This window comes from Aythya marila (genome assembly GCF_965140915.1).
Source record: "Aythya marila genome assembly, chromosome: 2".
NCBI lineage: Eukaryota > Metazoa > Chordata > Aves > Anseriformes > Anatidae > Aythya > Aythya marila.
In genome coordinates this window covers 132,364,993-132,382,709 of record NC_139043.1, presented here as the reverse complement: position 1 = coordinate 132,382,709, position 17,717 = coordinate 132,364,993, and the positions used below count along the sequence as shown (strand labels likewise).

Here is a 17,717-nt window from a genome sequence, read left to right as displayed (position 1 = left end):
AATTTGGGTTGAAGTCCTGAGTGGGAGATGGGACAGAACTTTTATTGATAATGATCACAAAATGAATGGACCAAAAAGAATTAATAACATGCTTTTATATCTTTGAGCTTGATCTGGTGGCTAGACATACACGGGGAGATACCAGGTCAGAGAGTAGACAAAGTTCTTGCATTTTGGGGAGTTAATATTCTGTGTGCTAGTCTACTTTGTGCTGTCATCTTAGAACAAAGATGTTGAGCATTGTTTTTCAGCCTTTGATCTGCTGAGCCCTGGAAGCTCATGGAATGCTTCTAGGAGCTCTGCAAAAGATAAAAAGGAAAAGCAAGCCTATGCTAACAACTTAATTTAACTTAATTCAACTTCTATTCAAAAAATTTTCACAAATCATAAAGTTGAAAACTACTGCATAGAAAGAGAACAAAAAGGAACAGATTTTTGTTAAATTGTCAGAGTAACCTGAAGGAAAAGACAGTCACTGAAAACAACAGCCCATATATTTTCTTTGAAAATTCCTGAGATGAAATGAAACCATGTAGCTTTAAGAAACAGGTTTGGACTTTTAAAGTCATTTGCTAAAGGGATTTGGCAACAAATTGATGGGTGTGGTAACATCAATAGAAGGTAGCACTTATTCCTCCCTGATTGATATGCATTTCAGTTGTAGTTACACATTCAGTAGTTCTATTTCTTGTGTTTTTTATGCCTGTAAGAGACAGATTACATATATTCAGAAACATATTCAGGACAGTGAAATTAAAAATGGCGAAAGTTTTTCAGTGCTTGTAGAGATCCTTTTCATGAAATTGTAATTCCTTATGCTTAACTCTTTAAGGATTCTATGTCAAGGTTGCTGGTCATACACAGCTGTGTTGTTTAGGAGAATAACTTGATAGTGAAATGAATACCACGATCAGGAGAAATTATGTGGAACTGAACTAGCACTGAATGCATTTTGCTATGAGGTCTCACAAGGACAAACTCCTCAGCAGTTGTTCAGATAATACAAAACCATGTAACTAGCTATGCTGATTCCGGTATTCCTTCATGTTTATTTATTTTTTGGTTGTGATTATCTAGTCAAAAACCATGCGTAACAGCTATTTGAGTGTGATTGCTGTTTTGCACATGCTACTATATCCAAATATCTGTGAGCATAATCATTAATTGAGTTTAACTGAACCATACTAAAACAATAATGGAAACAAAATATGTAAGTATTTTACATGTATGTGATTCTTGCTAAGAGCTTAAAGAAATACAGTATCATTACAAATTCTGAACACAGAGAAGTTAGAAAGATCAGAGATTGTGCCCACTGTGGGTGCAACACACTCTGTCCCACATGGGGCAGGTACCCTAAGAAGAAAACATAACATGGCCAGTGAGCTGCCTTGTTCCAAGAGCTACATAGTGTTAGCATGAGGCTTCTTGGCAGAAAAGGTACAAAAACGCCTTGTGTCTCATCGGCTGAAGTCAGGGTTGGCTGTATTTCTAAGAAAGCTGTTTTGTTTCAGCCATCCATTAAGCTTGCTACAGAAATGACTGGAGAAAATCCTGCGGTTTGGTACGCGTGCCAGACAGAAACTCTGATGAATCAACTTTTCTTCAGGCTGGTTCTCCGCTCTGTATTCATGTCATCTAGAAAGACGGGAAAAGTTCATATGGGTAGGGCTTTCACTTCCTAAGTTGCAGAGGTAAACAAATGCAAATATTTCGTTTTGTGTATCTCTACTTCCAGGGGAGTGTTACCCCCGAATATCAAGTGCCATTTTGCAGGGAGCGAGGCGCGCACTTGCCATACTAATCAGCATGCCGCTCGAAGGCAGGGGCTGATCGCTCGCACCCAAGTAAATGAATTATGTGGTGCCAGGGGCATCGTCTCGGGATGGTGAAAGGTTACTTGGCAGGGAAGGCAACTTGCCATACGGGTGCTTTTAGGGTCTTAAATGTACGTCCCTATGGGGGCGGGCGGGATCGTGGTGCGTGTGGCCAACATGCTTTGAATTCCGCCTGCTTGGCAGACTCACAGGTGGGTGGTGGGGACTGAACAGGGGATGTGAGGCAGGGCACAGCGCCCGCCCGACCTCCCAGCACCCTTCCAGGGCTGCCGGGGCCGTGCAACCCGCAGGTGCCGAGGGCTGGGCCCGGCCCCCCCTCCGCCCCGGCCCCACGTAGGCCGCTGCCCGGCGCTGCGGGCGGGCTGGAGCGGGAGGCGGAGCGGCGGGGGCGCCGGGGCGGGGGGCGGCCGCGAGGCCCGGCGGCACAGGACACCGCCCCGCCGCCGGAGGAGGGAGCAGGCAGCAGGCAGGAGGCGGAGCTCCGCCGCTCGGCCCCAGGTACCGCGCCGCGTCCCGGGGTGGGCGGCGGGCCGCGGGGTTAGGCCCGGCCGCAGTCACTAGGCCCACGGTTGCCATGGCAACCGCTCCCCCCTATCTCCCCCGCCCCCCTCCTCGGGGCGCCGGGGGCGCCATTGGCCTGCGGGCAGGGCGCGCCCGCGCCGGCGGCGCTCTCGGCCGGCCCCGCTGCCCGCCGCGGGGCCCCGCCGCCATTGGCCGGGAGGAAGCGCTCGCCTCCGCCATTGGCCAGCGCGGCGCCCGGGTGCCGCCCACGGGACGTGGGCTGAGGGGGGCGGGAGGGGGCAGCGGCTGTGGCCGCCGCGGCCATTTTGGGTGTGGGCAGAAAGGGCTTTCCCCTTTCCCCGGCCTCCCGCTGCCCTGAGGCAGTCCTTGGCAGCCCCCTTGCTCCCCTGTGCCCACAGGCAGCCTGTGCCAGGCTGGGTTGCCGGCCAAGGCTGCTTTTGTGGGAAACACATCCCCTGCTGGGGGGCTCTGTGGTCAGGGAGGGGTGTGAGGCGTGCGCTGGCCCTGCCAAGGGGCTGCTGAGGGTGGTGGGGCTGACAGGAGGCTTGTAATGGGTCCATGCGAGGCCACCATGGGCTGCAGGATGCGCCCTCAAGAGCACTAAGTCTCATGTGGCACCCACAGAGGCAGCTTGGTTGGGTTCACATGTAGAACACTGACCCCATGTACAGCCCTGTCCCATGTAAAAACCCCATCCCATGTAAAAATCCCATCCCATGTAAAGACCTGCCCGTGGGGTTTCCAGGTGGCTGGGAGTGGGACAACTAGCAGCAGCGTGTTCAGGCTGCTCCCCCACAGACCATGAGTTGGGACCAAGGCACACGGAGCCATATGTGGTCAGCAGGCTGCATCAGCCGCCTCTGCACAGGCACTAAATGAGATACAACCTGGATTTGTTGCCTTTGCAGTGTTTACCTTGTGGGTGTTGACCTCTGGGGATGTTGGGCTCCCTTGTGTTTTCCGTGAGTGCATTGATCGTGCTTAGGTTCAGAAGATCCTGGACAGAAATACAGGAACCGCAATGTTTCTAAGTGCAAAGTCAGTAGGGTTTTTTTGCCAGCATTTTCATATGGTTCTAAAATTGCTGCATGTCTCAACAGCCTACGTAGTGATGACGATCGAGTATAGTGCCAGAACACCCCTCTAAGAGCGCTTATGGTGTAACTGGGCTGTAGGTATGGCACATGCATTCCCACACGCTAGTTCAATGACATCCTAAGGGGCTCAAGTTCTTTGCTGTTAAGGATCCGGCTCATTCCTAAAATAGAGAGCTATTTACTGATCAGGATGCGAGGATACCTATTAATAAAGACTGGTTCTTCCAGCCTTCGCTACTGATAAGTGACTTCCGTAGTGGGAAACTGTAAAAGGGATGCAGAAGATCTACAGTTATGGCAAAATTTGAATTATTCCTTAAGTATTGCTATTTGGCATGTTTTGCCTTGCTGAATCACTTCACCTCTTGGTACAAAATGGGCTAGGGACAAACTTGGTTGTTCAGAAAATAGCTTGTCTGTTCACAAAGGAAAATCTTGGCAGATGCTTTTGTTGGCATGATTATCTTTGATTGTGAATTAGTACAACTTACCCCTCTAGGACTTGTTTTGTGTGTTTATAGAAGCCCTGAAGATGGAAGTGTACTTCAGGTCAGTACTCTAAGTATGAGCATAGAGAAAACAATGAAGGGTTTACTTTGAAATAAATTAATCACCAGTGTAGAGTTGACAATTGTTCACTTTTTTTTTTTTTTCTGCTATTCTTGCTTCAACATATAAATCCTTTTTATAATTTATTGTATAACTCTGTATTTATAATCTGCTAGCTCAATCTGTTTTAGTAGGGATGTTGACTAGGTGACCTCAAGAACTCTGTTCCAACATCAATGATTCTGTTATTCTGTTTATTGATTTAATAAAGAAGAGTTTGCAGTGATATTCTACAGTTGATTTTTTAGTCTAAAATTTTGTAGTATTTTTTTTTCTATAGAAAAAAATCAGTTATTTCAACATAGATATGGGGGCTTTTCAAATACCTAGGTTTGAACAGATTATATCCGATCACTAAAATGGAAATTCCTGTTATAATTGGCAAAACTTCTCGTGTAATTAACTTTAAATCTTGTGTCTATATATACACACATATATGTCTATGTATGTGTTTCTATTAAGTTCTGTAAAAACAGGATTATCCCTTCTGCTTCAGATGCAAACAGCTGAGCTCCTGAATTCAATTACTGCATCATATTTAATGTATAGGATTTTTCCACGTCTTTCCTTAAAACAGACTTCAGTAAAATATAATATGCAACAATTATTTTTTTTTCTTTAAAAAATCATGCATAAAGTCAGTGCTTTTATTTGTTTTTCTTTTAAATTTTCATAAACTTGAACTACACAGAATCAGTTTATGGACATTGGAAGATTCCATATGCACTTTTACCTTTTCCTTGACTTTTTCATACCTCTTGCCATCACACTGCAGCTTTTTTTTAAGAAAAGGAAGCCAATTTGTGTGAGTTTTATGGCAGGTATGGGAAAATCCTCTAACCCACTATTGATCACAAAGAGTGAATGAATACCTGGCCACGTAAGCTAATATATTAACCTGCTATGCTGCCCAGTGTATAGCCAGGATCTACTTTGTTCAGATATTTCAGCCATCTCTTGCAGCAGAGTCTTAAAGGAGGATTGAAGCTTGGTGCACTTTATGGCAATACCTCCAGGAAACAACCGGTTTTCGTAGGGACTATACAGAAAACAAGACAACTTGTGGTTTTTGTTTGTTTGTTTTGTAGTGCAATGAAGACATTTGCCCTGGATTTGTCTGTGTAAATTGTTCCTTGATACCATGAATTAATTTTTGTTTCTTAAATATTTTTTAAAATCTTTCAGAAGAAACCAGGTGAATATCATCAACATTACTTACAATTCTGATTAATTATAGAATTTCCTTGAGATATTTCTCATAGCTAGGAAGTTCTTGGTTTTGTTTTCCTTTGGGATGTTTCCATATTAACCTGAATTTTCATTAGGCAAGACAAGCTGTGAATTACAGAAGAGGAGAGGTTAGAATACTTCGGAAAGTCTTTACGTATCCCTAACGTAGGCTAATGTTACAAAATGGGGTTACAAGTTAAAAAAACTAAAATGGGTTAATGTCACCTTGGAGAGCCAAGGCACTCCGTTAAGTGCTTATTCTTCTTAAGTAAATTGTTATGTTTGTTACGAAATACATAAAGAGAAGGAAACATAGACATCTCCTTCAATCCTCTGACCCTCTTCCAATACTACCATTATAATACAGTTATTCCTGGGAAGCAGAACTGCAAAAGTTCATATTTCTGATTCCGCTTTATAGTTTTCTGTTGTTTTTTGTAGATTTTTTTCATTTGCTTACAGGTCTACTTTTTCTTGGGGAAAAAATGTAAAGAGCATGGCGGAATACATACAAGCTGATCATTTTTTAAAATGAAAGATGAAGTGCTTTTCAGTGCAATGGCTATCCTCATTTCAAATGAAGTCTGCAATGATTAAATATTAAAATGATCGATGGTTTAAATTAATATAAAAACTTTTCAGGAGATTATTACAAAGATTAACATTTTTAATGTTTTAATACTTCCATAGTTTATCAATCACAGGCACAGTGAAACTGTTTTTAGTTAGCAAGCTGATGATCTCATACATCATTGCAATATTATGCACAACATAAACATCACGATGTTGTTGGTAGAAGAGATGAAGAATCACAATTTATGTTACAACTCTTTAATAATCAGTTTTGGTCTTGAAGTATTTTTCGACGCTTGGAATAATCAGGTAAGATTTTTTCCACTCTGGAAAGAAGATAAAAAGGAAAAATGGCTCCAAAAAAATTGCAGTGTTTGCCATTTATAGAGGAACTCTGTTTTGTGGAACAACAAAAGTAGATGGCCACTGGTACTGCCACAGAAGAAGAAAAAGCACTTGCATATGCTTTTCCAAGAAGGACTTGCATTAATGCAGCTTTAACATCCCAAAATTGTCTGCAACACCTATGATTCCCAATACATTTTTACTTTTTATTAGACTTATATTTGAAGGTCATGGGAAAATGTCATGGCACCCCAGGCACTTTTGTATCACAGGCTCTGTGTAGTTACCCCTATAATTCAGTGCATTAAGTAAACACTCACTCCAGAAATTCTTGACATGGACAGTGCTAATTCCTTTGTTTTCAATGTCTTCTACTATTTTTTATTTTATTTTATTTTATTTTATTTTATTTTATTTTATTTTATTTTATTTTATTTTATTTTATTTTATTTTATTTTATTTTATTTTATTTTATTTTATTTTATTTTATTTTATTTTATTTTATTTTTACTTTATTTTACTTTATTTTACTTTATTTTACTTTATTTTACTTTATTTTACTTTATTTTACTTTATTTTACTTTATTTTACTTTATTTTACTTTATTTTACTTTATTTTATTTTATTTTACAGCAAGGCTAAAAAACAGCTGTAATGTTTTAAAGTTTGATTTTGCCTCTCTAACCAGATATTACAATGATACAATGGAGCTTATACAATAGTTTATTGTGTCCCAGGACTTTTTCGAATGTTAATGTGATAATTCATATACCAACAAAATATTGTTTATTCATGTGTTGTGATTGTTCTTGGCATCATCCTTCATCCAATATGTTTACCATCAAAAACAAGACAGAATTGGAAAGACACAGTGTGATGAATTAGTGAATGTGAGCACAAGAGCACATGTAAGGAGGGTCAGGAGATGCCGTCAGGAGAGGAATGGTAAAATAAAAAATCCAGAAATAGCTGTTGAGCTGGTGAAGTGAATAAACAGGGAAGGACTGTTCTGACAGCAGAAGCTTACAGTGGAGGAGGCACTTGTGCAAGAAAGGGCAAGTATGAGAGAGGAAAAGAGCAAAGGTTAGCATTAGGTTAATGTTGAGAATAGTATTGGTAAGTTAAAATCCAGAGGGCATGCTGATGCACACCATTTTGTGCACAGGACCAGTTTGTTGTCAGCTACTAATGCTGTTATTTCTATCCTTAAGTAAGACAACAAAATAAAAGCTTAGGTTACATGGCCCGTAGCTAGTTGCCTCTAGCCAGAAAGCCACGTTTATCCTCATGTGTTTCCACTGAAATAAAATAAATAATGAAACAGAATAACCTTTTATGTTATGAACTGTTTTTTGTAGTGGGGAAACAGATTGGTTTGGAAGCATAGCAGCTTTCAAAGTTTCGACTGTTTTCTTTCTGGCTGCACTGTGTGATGTAAATGAAGAAAAGGTTAAGTTTACCCATGGTAATTCCTGCTCACATTTACATTATCAATCAGCCTTTGTAGCTTTTTGGGCTTTTGGCTATTGTGTTTTCATTGTAATCTGTGCATATGAAGTTCTCAATTCTACAAACTCTTGCTCTCAGTTTTTTTCACAACTGGCCCTGACAGATGTGCTCGGGAAGCCCTCGATGCGGTGGTTGAAGATGCTGCCAGCTGGTCGCCTTCTCCCCATCCCTCCAGCTCCAGTTGCAGCCCTCAGGGAAGAGTCAGCCCTACCTGCATCTTACTTCCCTCACCTTAACCTAAATCTATTTTTCAATATCTTGACCTGTTGCATGGGCTGTGAACAGGGCTCCTGGAGCAGAATACACCCCACTTCACTGCCTTTTCTTACAGGCAGGTCACCCCCAGCACAGAGCTGGGGGCAGCAGCATCTTAATCAGAGACTCCCCTGTAGTTTCAGGTGAACACATTTTTAACTTTGTTTTTCAGCTAACCCGTGTTTTCCACCTGTTGCTCAACCAAATCAGCGCAGGGGACATTTCAGTGCTTGGCTTTACCGTATCATCACCTCTTCTTCAACTCTCACCTCCTGGTTTTGTCTGCCTTTAAAAGTGATCATGCCCAAAAGCTCTTCTTAGAGAGCATAAATCCTTCGGTCACGTAGTGAGTATGCCACAGAAATTGTCCAGTAGGCAGTTTTGGTGTTGAACTCATTGTGTGTGGAGCTGATTAAGCTGCCTGCAATTAAGATTACATCACTTTCCTGCAAGACCAGTTTTGTATTACTTATGTCCCTGCCAAAAGGAAACAGTTAACCTGAAGCAATGGATTATTTGTTTTGTTTTTGTGTCTTGGCTGTCAAACTGAAAGTACCCTATTCGTATAGCTAACATTTAAATTTGATTAGGTCCTTGATTTACTGTTACTAGATTAAAATTAATTTAAAAATTAGGACTGTACAGTAACAATAAAATGGATAAAGAGCTGGGTAGCTGCCAGCACTCAGAAGCAATGGCTGGAGGCCACTGTCAGCGGATGAGAGCTTGTGGGGGCTCTCAGCAGAGTTAGTTTCGGGTGTGATGCTTTTCATTGTTTCAGCCAGTTGTCTGGGAGTAAACGTAAAAGGAATAGTGTGACAAACTGTGGTGGTTCAGTGACTGCTGGGCTGATGAAGAAGCCTGGCTTCTTCGTGATAGCATGGCTGGGATCACCACAGCGTGAGTCTCTTTGTTAGACTGCGATCTGTCTGCAAATGTATTTAGGAAGTAGGAGTGCTGTGTATGCAGAATGAACGATCTTATCTGGGTGGAAAGCTGGGGCCATGAGAAACTTCAGGTCTGTAAGGAAGCTCCTGCAGCCAAAGGTGCCTCTGGCGCAGGACAGAGGCAAAAGGGGCTGGTGCGGCCTAGGATAGGGTGGGGTGGAGGTGGGGAGGCAGTTCAAATCCCTGTGGTAAGACCAGTCCTGGATTGTTGTTTCTAATTGGAATTTCTCAGAAAAGTGTATCCTGAAAAAAATACCAAAAATGGTGAAAACACAGGCTTACTGCTGCTAATGGCAGTGGTGCTTTGGTGGTGGTGCCTGCCTTTGGCACTATGCCTGTGCGAAAGTGGGTTTAAGATTACCATGATATTTCTGACCACACGTCTACCTTACCTCACTCATGCTGGGCTTCAGCAAGATGTTAGACACCCGTCCCTCCTATGTATGTAGTATTAGGTGTCCTAGGTGATCCTGAGAGGCACCCCTGTGATTTTGTCATTTCTTTCCTTTCCACACGATGCAGAAAGCATTGTTTCTTTTTTGATATTTGAGTGCATCATGGAAAGCTTTCTATAATGTGTTTTTTCAACCTTGGACTTAGGCATGAATAAATATAAGTATGATTTTAGAGGAACCACAAGAAATTTCAGCAGCTGATAATTTGGGATTTTTTAATCTGTGTTCATAAAATGGTCAAAGCAAGAATGGATGCTTCTTTCTTTAGATTTTTCTGACATATACAATTTAATTTGTGAATGTATCTTTCTGTAATTTGGATTAAAAAGGTTAACAGAGCATTCTTAGATTGCTTTTTAACTTTTTATTCTGAAAGATACGATAATTTGCAGGTCTGGGTTCTTTCAGAAGCTTTCTGGGTATACAAAGCAGTGGACTAACAAGCTAAGTAGGAAGAGGGTATTCTGGAAAAATGATTATTATAGAGACAAAACCTATTTAAAAAAGCTTCAAACTATTTTCATTTTAAGTACACCAGTGGGGTTAAATAATATTAGTAACTTCTGTTAAAGTAACAGATCATAGTAATTTAAAACAAAAGGTCCCAGTGCACTTGCTAATATCCTTTATGGCTTCAGTAAAATACATCTGAAATGATTTACGAAGCGAAGCTTCTGGATGAATTCTTCCAGTTCTACATGAGAAGAGAGCCTGTTTATCTTCATGTGTGTTTATATATACCCATGGAAATTATGATCTAAATGTGGGTACAGTACTAAAACATAGCCATATATGCAGAGTAGGGAATCCAAAGTACTTGCATTCTGTCATTTACTGCACACAAGTGATGTATATTGTATAGGCTCTGTTCAATTCTGTATCCTGACCATAGAAGGACTCTATAGAATCTGTGCTGTACCTCAAGGAGACCATCAAGGGGAGAGAATGGTATTTGGAAGAAAAAGCTCAGGGAAATGGCTCTCTGACCAAACTTGTCTGGTTTTGAGCATCCTGACCTGCACTGTCAGTTCTGGGAAGAGCGAAGACCTGGAAAGATGGTTGCACTATATTAGACTATATAATAGGCTTTCATTAACTTGCCTTATAAGAAAAAAAAATAGTATCGAAACAACCAGGATGGCCATAAAGTTTACAGGGAGGCTGTAGGAAGGACCTAGGCAGATGTGCCTGAATGATTGCACCAGGCACCTTCAAAAGTTCACATGACCTACCATTATTCCATTTTCTACCGTCTGCTGATTTTTCTTTTTGCTGCCTTTTTTTTTTTTTTTCCAGCTGCACTCCACGCTTGTCCTCTTTGCCTTGAAACAGGGCAACTAAAGAGTTTAACACATTTTCTGATGTCTATCAGAGTTCATTTTTTTCATTTGACTGTTTCCACATATGAAGGTTTTATCCTGCTTTTGATACACTCCTTTAATTCATTTTTTTTTCCTTCAAGATTCGTATTTTGATAGATATCACTGATTTTATGCTCACTTTTTTGCCCAAATAGAATATAAACCTCTTCAAGAGATGGTATCGTGTACACTATTACTTTGTTCTTTGTCTTAAAAATCATTGTGTTTAATGGGCTGTCTAGGTAGGTTTCAGGAGAGCCAAGTCTTGAGCAATTTAGATGTAATCTGCAGAGAGTGTGCTTGGGCTATTGTTTCGAACTACTTTGGAACCTACTGAACCGATGTTATTTAAGCTGTATTAAACTCTGCACCCAATTATGGCCTAATCCTTCAAAGCTAGTAGAGTAGGACTTGGTTTTGAAAATGCTGCTGCTAACATCGATGGGTCTGTTCACTAAGCCGGACTATTAAGCTCATTATTAAGTGCTGTAGGGCTGAACTTTACATTTGCTATGTTAGTGCTAAATCCTGTAGATTCGGGTTTTCTGGCGGTGTTCACCTCAGACAATTTTAAAGAAAAATTGCAAAAATGATGTGGTGCAGTTAGGCTAAGGAAATGCATGGCAGCTTCCTCTTCTGGTCTTTGTGGGGAAGGTTAACAGGTTATTCTGTCTTTAATCAGTTATTGAAAAACAGAAGAAAATGTAGATGCCAAAACCACTGAACTCAAACTCTTTACACTTAATGGTTCTTTTATATAGTGACTAGAATATGTATGTGTGTGTGTGTGTGTGTGTGTGTGTGTGTGTGTGTGTATTAAGCTTTTAGTTGCTTTCCTGAATCCCTAAAATATCATGGGAGACAACAAAAGGGGCATATAACTGTTTTTCTTCATTTATAGATGAGGCTATTTAATACTTATCGAGCTGCAGTAGTTTCAGAGGAAAAAACAAAAACCAACCAACAACAACAAAAAAAACACATTTATTCTGAACATTAAGTCCTTTTGAATACTGGGTTTTGCAATGGAGCTAATAATTCAGTTTTGCTGAAGTGTTACAATTAGGTCTACGTGTGCTGAAGTGTTATTTGCTGCTACCATTTGTAGCCTGCTTTCAACAGTTGCGTGCTTGCTCAAGGTAAGAAGTGAGACAATTGTTAGACTAAAAGCGTGGTGGCCAGTTTTAGCAATTATTACAGCTTGAAGTCATATGTGATGGGACATTGTATTACACTGCAGCGAAATATGGACTAGAAGGACACACTTGTCTGCCTCTCAGCTTTTTGCCTGTGTGGCTGATTTGTGGCTATTCTCTTTTCTTCTTCTGGTTTCGATGTATTAGGCTGATCGGCAGGTTGGGGTGGACTATTTGGTGAGAGCTGTATTTCACCATGAACGATAGACAAAGTTCAATGAAAATGAAGTCGAAGTAGTTGGAATATCAGTAATAGAAATAATGGGGAAAAAATAAGCTGAAACTTAGCCTAATGCACTTTAAAATGTAACTTTTGAAAAATGGGATGAGAGGCAAGGAAGAACTCCATCAGTTTCAAAAGGTCTTTTGATGTATTTCTTCGAATAATTCTAATTTTTAAATAATTCACCCAGAAATTATGTATTTCTAATGGTATAACACAAGAAAAAAAAAAAAAAAAAAAAAAGAAAAGGCACAATGGAAACAAAATAATATATTAATATGCATTTATTTATTGTGAATAACATCAAAAAGTTACTATTTTATTCTCACTGAAGGTTGTGTCCCGTTTTGCAACATTGAAAATATCAAAAATCAGACATTCGGTCCTCTGGGTGGTTGTGACCTCCAGTTTAAGGTGAACATGCTGAAGGGAAGTATAATTACTCCCTAAATATTTCTTCTAATTTAAGGAGGAAATAGGAATTTCATTTCCATCAAAGATGAGCCTAAGCTTAAGATCTTCAAATGAGGAATTAGAAAGTGTGTATAATTAAAGCACCCAGCAAGCTATGACTTGTGGCAAATCCAGGAAAGCAGTAACATCTGGAAAAAATCGGGTTTTTGTCACTTCCCAAAACCAACGCGACAACGAATAAAGGGAGTATTTTCTAATTCAAAGAAGGGAAGGAAGAAGTTGCTGTTCCCGTACAGTGCCATCCAGCAGGGCAAAGCAAAGTTTCTGAGGTCTGGGGATAGGAGCTCAGTGAAGCCACGTGGTGCTCTACTAAATGCAAGAGTTGTAACTTCATAACATATTAAAAGTGAAGTGCTTAGACAGACTTAGCTGATTTTTAAATTTAAGGTCTCTGACCCCTTGCTTTATACCTGTTATTTAAATTATCCCCTACTTCATCAAAGGAAATGAGTGCTGAAGGTGTGCGTGCTGGCGATCAAAGCGGGAATAAAGCTGCCTGTATTTAACTGAGCCACAAAACCTTTGCTGTGGCTGCCTCATGTGCTGAGGCAGAACAAGTAATTGCTTCCCATGGTTGCTCTGGACTTGATGAAGTTTTAACTCGGGTGGCAGAGAGCACAGGGTGGGCTAGGTGCCCGCCTGAGCCTCTTTCCACCAATTTACCCCTGAGTTGTACCATAACCCCCTAAAATGTTTAAACAGATTATGGTATTTTGAAGAATGTTAGTTCTGAAATACCGCATATGGTGTCATTTATTGTATAATTTTCCCTTTAGCAGTGATTTCCCCTTTAGCTCTTTCCTCTGGGAAATACTACACGTTGAACTGTCTGGCGAGGCAGAAGTGAACCACATGGATGCTTTTCTCCTTCGTGAACTTCAAGGGTATTTTCTTGACGCACCAATGCCGTCATATATTCTTACAAAAAAACTTCCAGCTTTGAAAGTTTGCAATTTTAAATTTGGTTGGACGAAGATCTGTCTTCAAATTAAAAAGTATATATGTTCCACAGATGGTATAGCTCTGTTCAGCTCTGAAATCCGTAGAGAATTTGGTTCTAGAGACAAATAACAAATCCTAATAATGAAAAGTAAATGTAAGGTGCATATAATCCCTAAAATAGCAACACACATCTGCAAAATGCCATGTTTTTTATAAGTTGTACTATAAAACCAATTACTGCACAGTTTGTTGTGTATGTTCTGTCTAAGTTGTCTAAGTAATGTTTTTGTAAGTGAGTTTTGGCCAAATACATTTTGGTTTTTCTTCCTGTAGAAGCTGTGACAAACTTTGCTGGGCATAGGAGGAACCACTGACAATTTTAAAAGTCTCTTTTTGCTTTAAACAAAAACAAATTTACATCACTGTGAAGTCTTTCAAAAGATCTTTATTTTTGCAGTCTAGGAGCATAGTCTCCCAGAGACAGAACTCCTAGAGGTGATTTGGCTTTGGTTCGGCTTTGATTTCTTTACAATTGCATCTCTTCTTGCACTGCAAAGGCAGCTGAGGTGGCCTTTCTGCAGAATTTAGGTGTCTCACATTCCTGGAATTAGGTGGAACTAATCTGGGTTGTTGTTGGAATTTATTTTTTGTAATTGGTTTTGATGAATGCTCAGGAGTTTGAAGTGGCCCAGAGAATATACTAAGTGTTCATATGGAATATTATTACTGGTGTACTGCTTTTGAACATAAATTTGGAGCTAATTTCATGGGTTTCGTAGGTGTTGTGTAACTAAGAGCAGAGCAGCACCTTTCCCCGAAGCACAAAGAAGTTTTCCTGGAAGTAGCAATGGGAGTTCTGTGCCTGCTGCTTACATGGAGCTACCAAATGGCCTGATGCATGGCAGAATAAAAGTTTTAATTCCTAGATGGATGTAACCTTGGGTTATTTGAGCAACGTTTTTTCCACCTGACTTTATACATTCTGTGCTTTTTTTGTTTATTTTTTCCAAGTTTAACTGAATTTAAAGTGATCTCCACTACTTCCAAGATCAAATTAAATTAAAAATATGTTAAATTATTTTTATTAAAAAAAAAAAAAAAAAGAAATAAAAAGAAATAAAAAGTCCCCAAGGAAAGCAGAGCTAGCTTCTACCAGAAGCACTACGGGCAAGTATTTTTTCCTTTGAAAAAGCATGCTCATCCTTTGAGAAAAAGTTTCCAGAGGAATGGTGAAGACTGCTGTAAGACTTATGAATAAGACATGTTTAGGTCAGCCAGTGAATGTTTTTTAAGTACTAGTAAAGCTTTTTAAATTCTTATTCCTGACCAAAGTGTGAATAAAATATTTAGCTGCATTATTCCTGCAGTTTTGGCTGCTGGTTGCTTGCATTAAGTTCCTTCCATTGCTATTCACAGAATACAGTTACTGTAATTAGGTGGTACACAAAAAAGCCAATTAAAATAACAGCAATAATGTCCAAAATATATATTTGCAGACATGTTCTCACTTTAAATGCAGAGATACCTAGTCTTTGATGACCACAGAGAATCCAGTGCCTTCCTTGGATTCTACCTGAGGACGCTAAAAGGCTATTTTTATCTCTTGTATCTTGTAAGAGCCATAATACCTGTTATTTATTAAACTGTGGACTATGGAAGTGACTGATGAAAAACAGTTCTTTCACTGACAGTAGGCTTTGAATCATATTCAAAAATGGTTTGGGTTATGAGTTGAAATTATTAACCTGCCTTGCATCCAGCAAAAAGACAACAAAAAAAGGAATTTTAAGTTTGATATCCATTTGTAATTAAAGATAAGGTGTTTCTTAATAAACGCAGATATTCATTGTGCATTCACCTGCATTTTCAATTACAACTCGTCACAGTACTTTTCTGTTCTGCGGTGTTTTTTTTTTAGTGTTTCTTTAAACTGACTAGTTATATTTCAGCAACAAAAACAGTCATCCCATACATTATTTTTATTGTTTTAAGGTGTCCTCTGCTAATATTGAGGCAGCTTATTGTTGAAGAATTCAGACATAGGAGACTGTCAAATATCACTGCTAAGGTAGTTGGTACATACGCACATATGTAGGTCTTTGTGTGTTCTCTGATAGACACTCCAAGCTTTATTACTATTATTAATCATTTGTATTGCACCATGAATGCATAAAGTGCAGTCTTTGTGCTATATAGTCCCTGCACTTATTTTTTATTATTATTTTTGAAGTCAATCACAGCGTATTTCTGTTTCATTAACATAATGGCTTTACTTTTTTTTTTTTGGTCAAGAATCGTGCATTGGGATTTAAACACTCTTGTGGTCATCCCTTGAATGGACTTTCAGAACTGTTTTATAACACAAAATGCTATTGACTGTTGGAGGTGATAATAGGCAATTTATTGTGTGCATTAATTATTATCAGTCACTGCTAATGAATAGAACAGGAGGAGAAGAAAAATCATCTGTTCTTCTGAGGGTGTAAGCCTTCAGAAGTGAATTACTAGGCGGGAAGGGAAAGATGGTGAGAAAACAATTAAGGAAACCACAAAAACAAAGAAATCCCTTTGACCTTGTAGAGTCTGTGAAATAGCAATAAACAAATAATCATTCCAGTCAACCTCGCTGCATTTTCTTAAAATCCTCTTTTGAAGAAGCTCAGAAGTTGAGAGCTCACGTTGACTTCCAGTGATCTGAAATCTCTCTTGCAGTCCGTTTAGTAGCCTGTGAAAAGAGCAGCTCCTTTGCATCTTTTCGGGTGGTCGCAAAATCATTGACATGCCAGGGACCCAATGGCTGCCGCATGTTGCTCCTTGTGGTCCCTCTTCTGCAGAGACATGGAGAAGAGGCCAGGTCCTCCACCCGCTGCTGTCAGAAGGGATGGGCTGAAAAGGACAAATTTCCTGCAGGAAATTTAACATGACCAATAACTGCGGGATGACCGCTGCTATTTTAAATAGGGGAATGTCTCTTTTCAGATGGTTTCAGGAGTCATAAAGGATCCTGGCTTCTCCTTTACGGAAATCTGATCAGAAAGTTGCGTTTGAAGCCATTCCTACAGCGAGATTCATACATAATAAATACTATCTCTTATTAATCCATATTTCAGTTTAACTCTGGCTCGTAGCAAGTTACTTCCTCGGGGAATGGAGGATTCTTCGCAAGAGAAGGTGATGAGCCATGGTCCCCGGGGAATTACATTGTGAAAACAAGCTTGGTTTCGTACATGCTAATATAGATCTGCTATTCCCCTTCCACATCTATCACAACACATTTTAAATTGTGGCTGATCTTTTATGCAAATAGCTGTCTTATTAGACGTTGCGGCTGTATGTGCTAATGTCTCCGTGGGCTTCCCGGGCGTTTGCTATCTAACCATCAAAGCGGTGGAAATGCAGGATGATGGCGGCGTGGCTTTGAAGAACAAAGGAGAGCCGCAGCCTTTTCAGGTTCTAGATGCCAGGGTCCGTGGTGCCGAGCCACGTGGGCAGAGGCTCTGCTAAAGTAGGCCAGCCGTGTTCCCAAATAACGGGAAATAATTAATTTTTTTTTGTCTGCCTTCTCTTGTGTTTCGTTGGCACTGCTAAGACTGCAAACATCTTTCACAGCTGACATTTTGTTACAAAACATTTGTAGGCTATTGAAATTGCAAAAGGCAAGTCAAAACACTTTCTTGCAGTGGCATAAAACAAGCCAAGAACTAGTTCTGCAGCACAAAAAAATATCTGTTATCTCCTCAACTAGCTGGAAGTTGGAGTGTTACCTTTATTTTCCACTCTTGTTATTACAACGTGAATGCTATGCAAGAGTATCAGTCAAGAGAATATCTGGGAAGCATAATAGAGGGGGAAAAACCCCGATGGATTACAGCTTCCTGCTTATGCATTTTAGATAAAATGAGAATATTCTCTGAATTAAACCACAGTGATGTGTGGAAACATTAGAGCACTTTGAGTTTTCAATTCAGATTAAAAAAAAAAAAAAAAAAAAAAGTATTCTTTTATATCTTGTTATTGCATTAGCAATGTTGCTGATTTTTGAGCACCAAAGTTCATTTTACATCCCGTATCCTACCCTTTGAATTAAGGAGCCTGTTTCAGTCTCTGTTTGTGGCAGTTTTGTCATTTGACATTTATCCCT

General features: G+C 39.9%; 1 protein-coding gene across 1 annotated transcript in view; it reads left to right on the top strand.

Annotated features, from left to right (window-relative positions):
- Positions 1-2,223: 2,223 nt before the first annotated feature.
- TRIQK (triple QxxK/R motif containing) overlaps positions 2,224-17,717 on the top strand; it is a 63,405-nt gene continuing 47,911 nt past the window's right edge. Inside the window, exon 1 of the mRNA XM_082753003.1 lies at positions 2,224-2,336. The gene's annotated coding sequence lies outside the window, so the exon portion shown is untranslated. The remainder of the gene's footprint in view (positions 2,337-17,717) is intronic.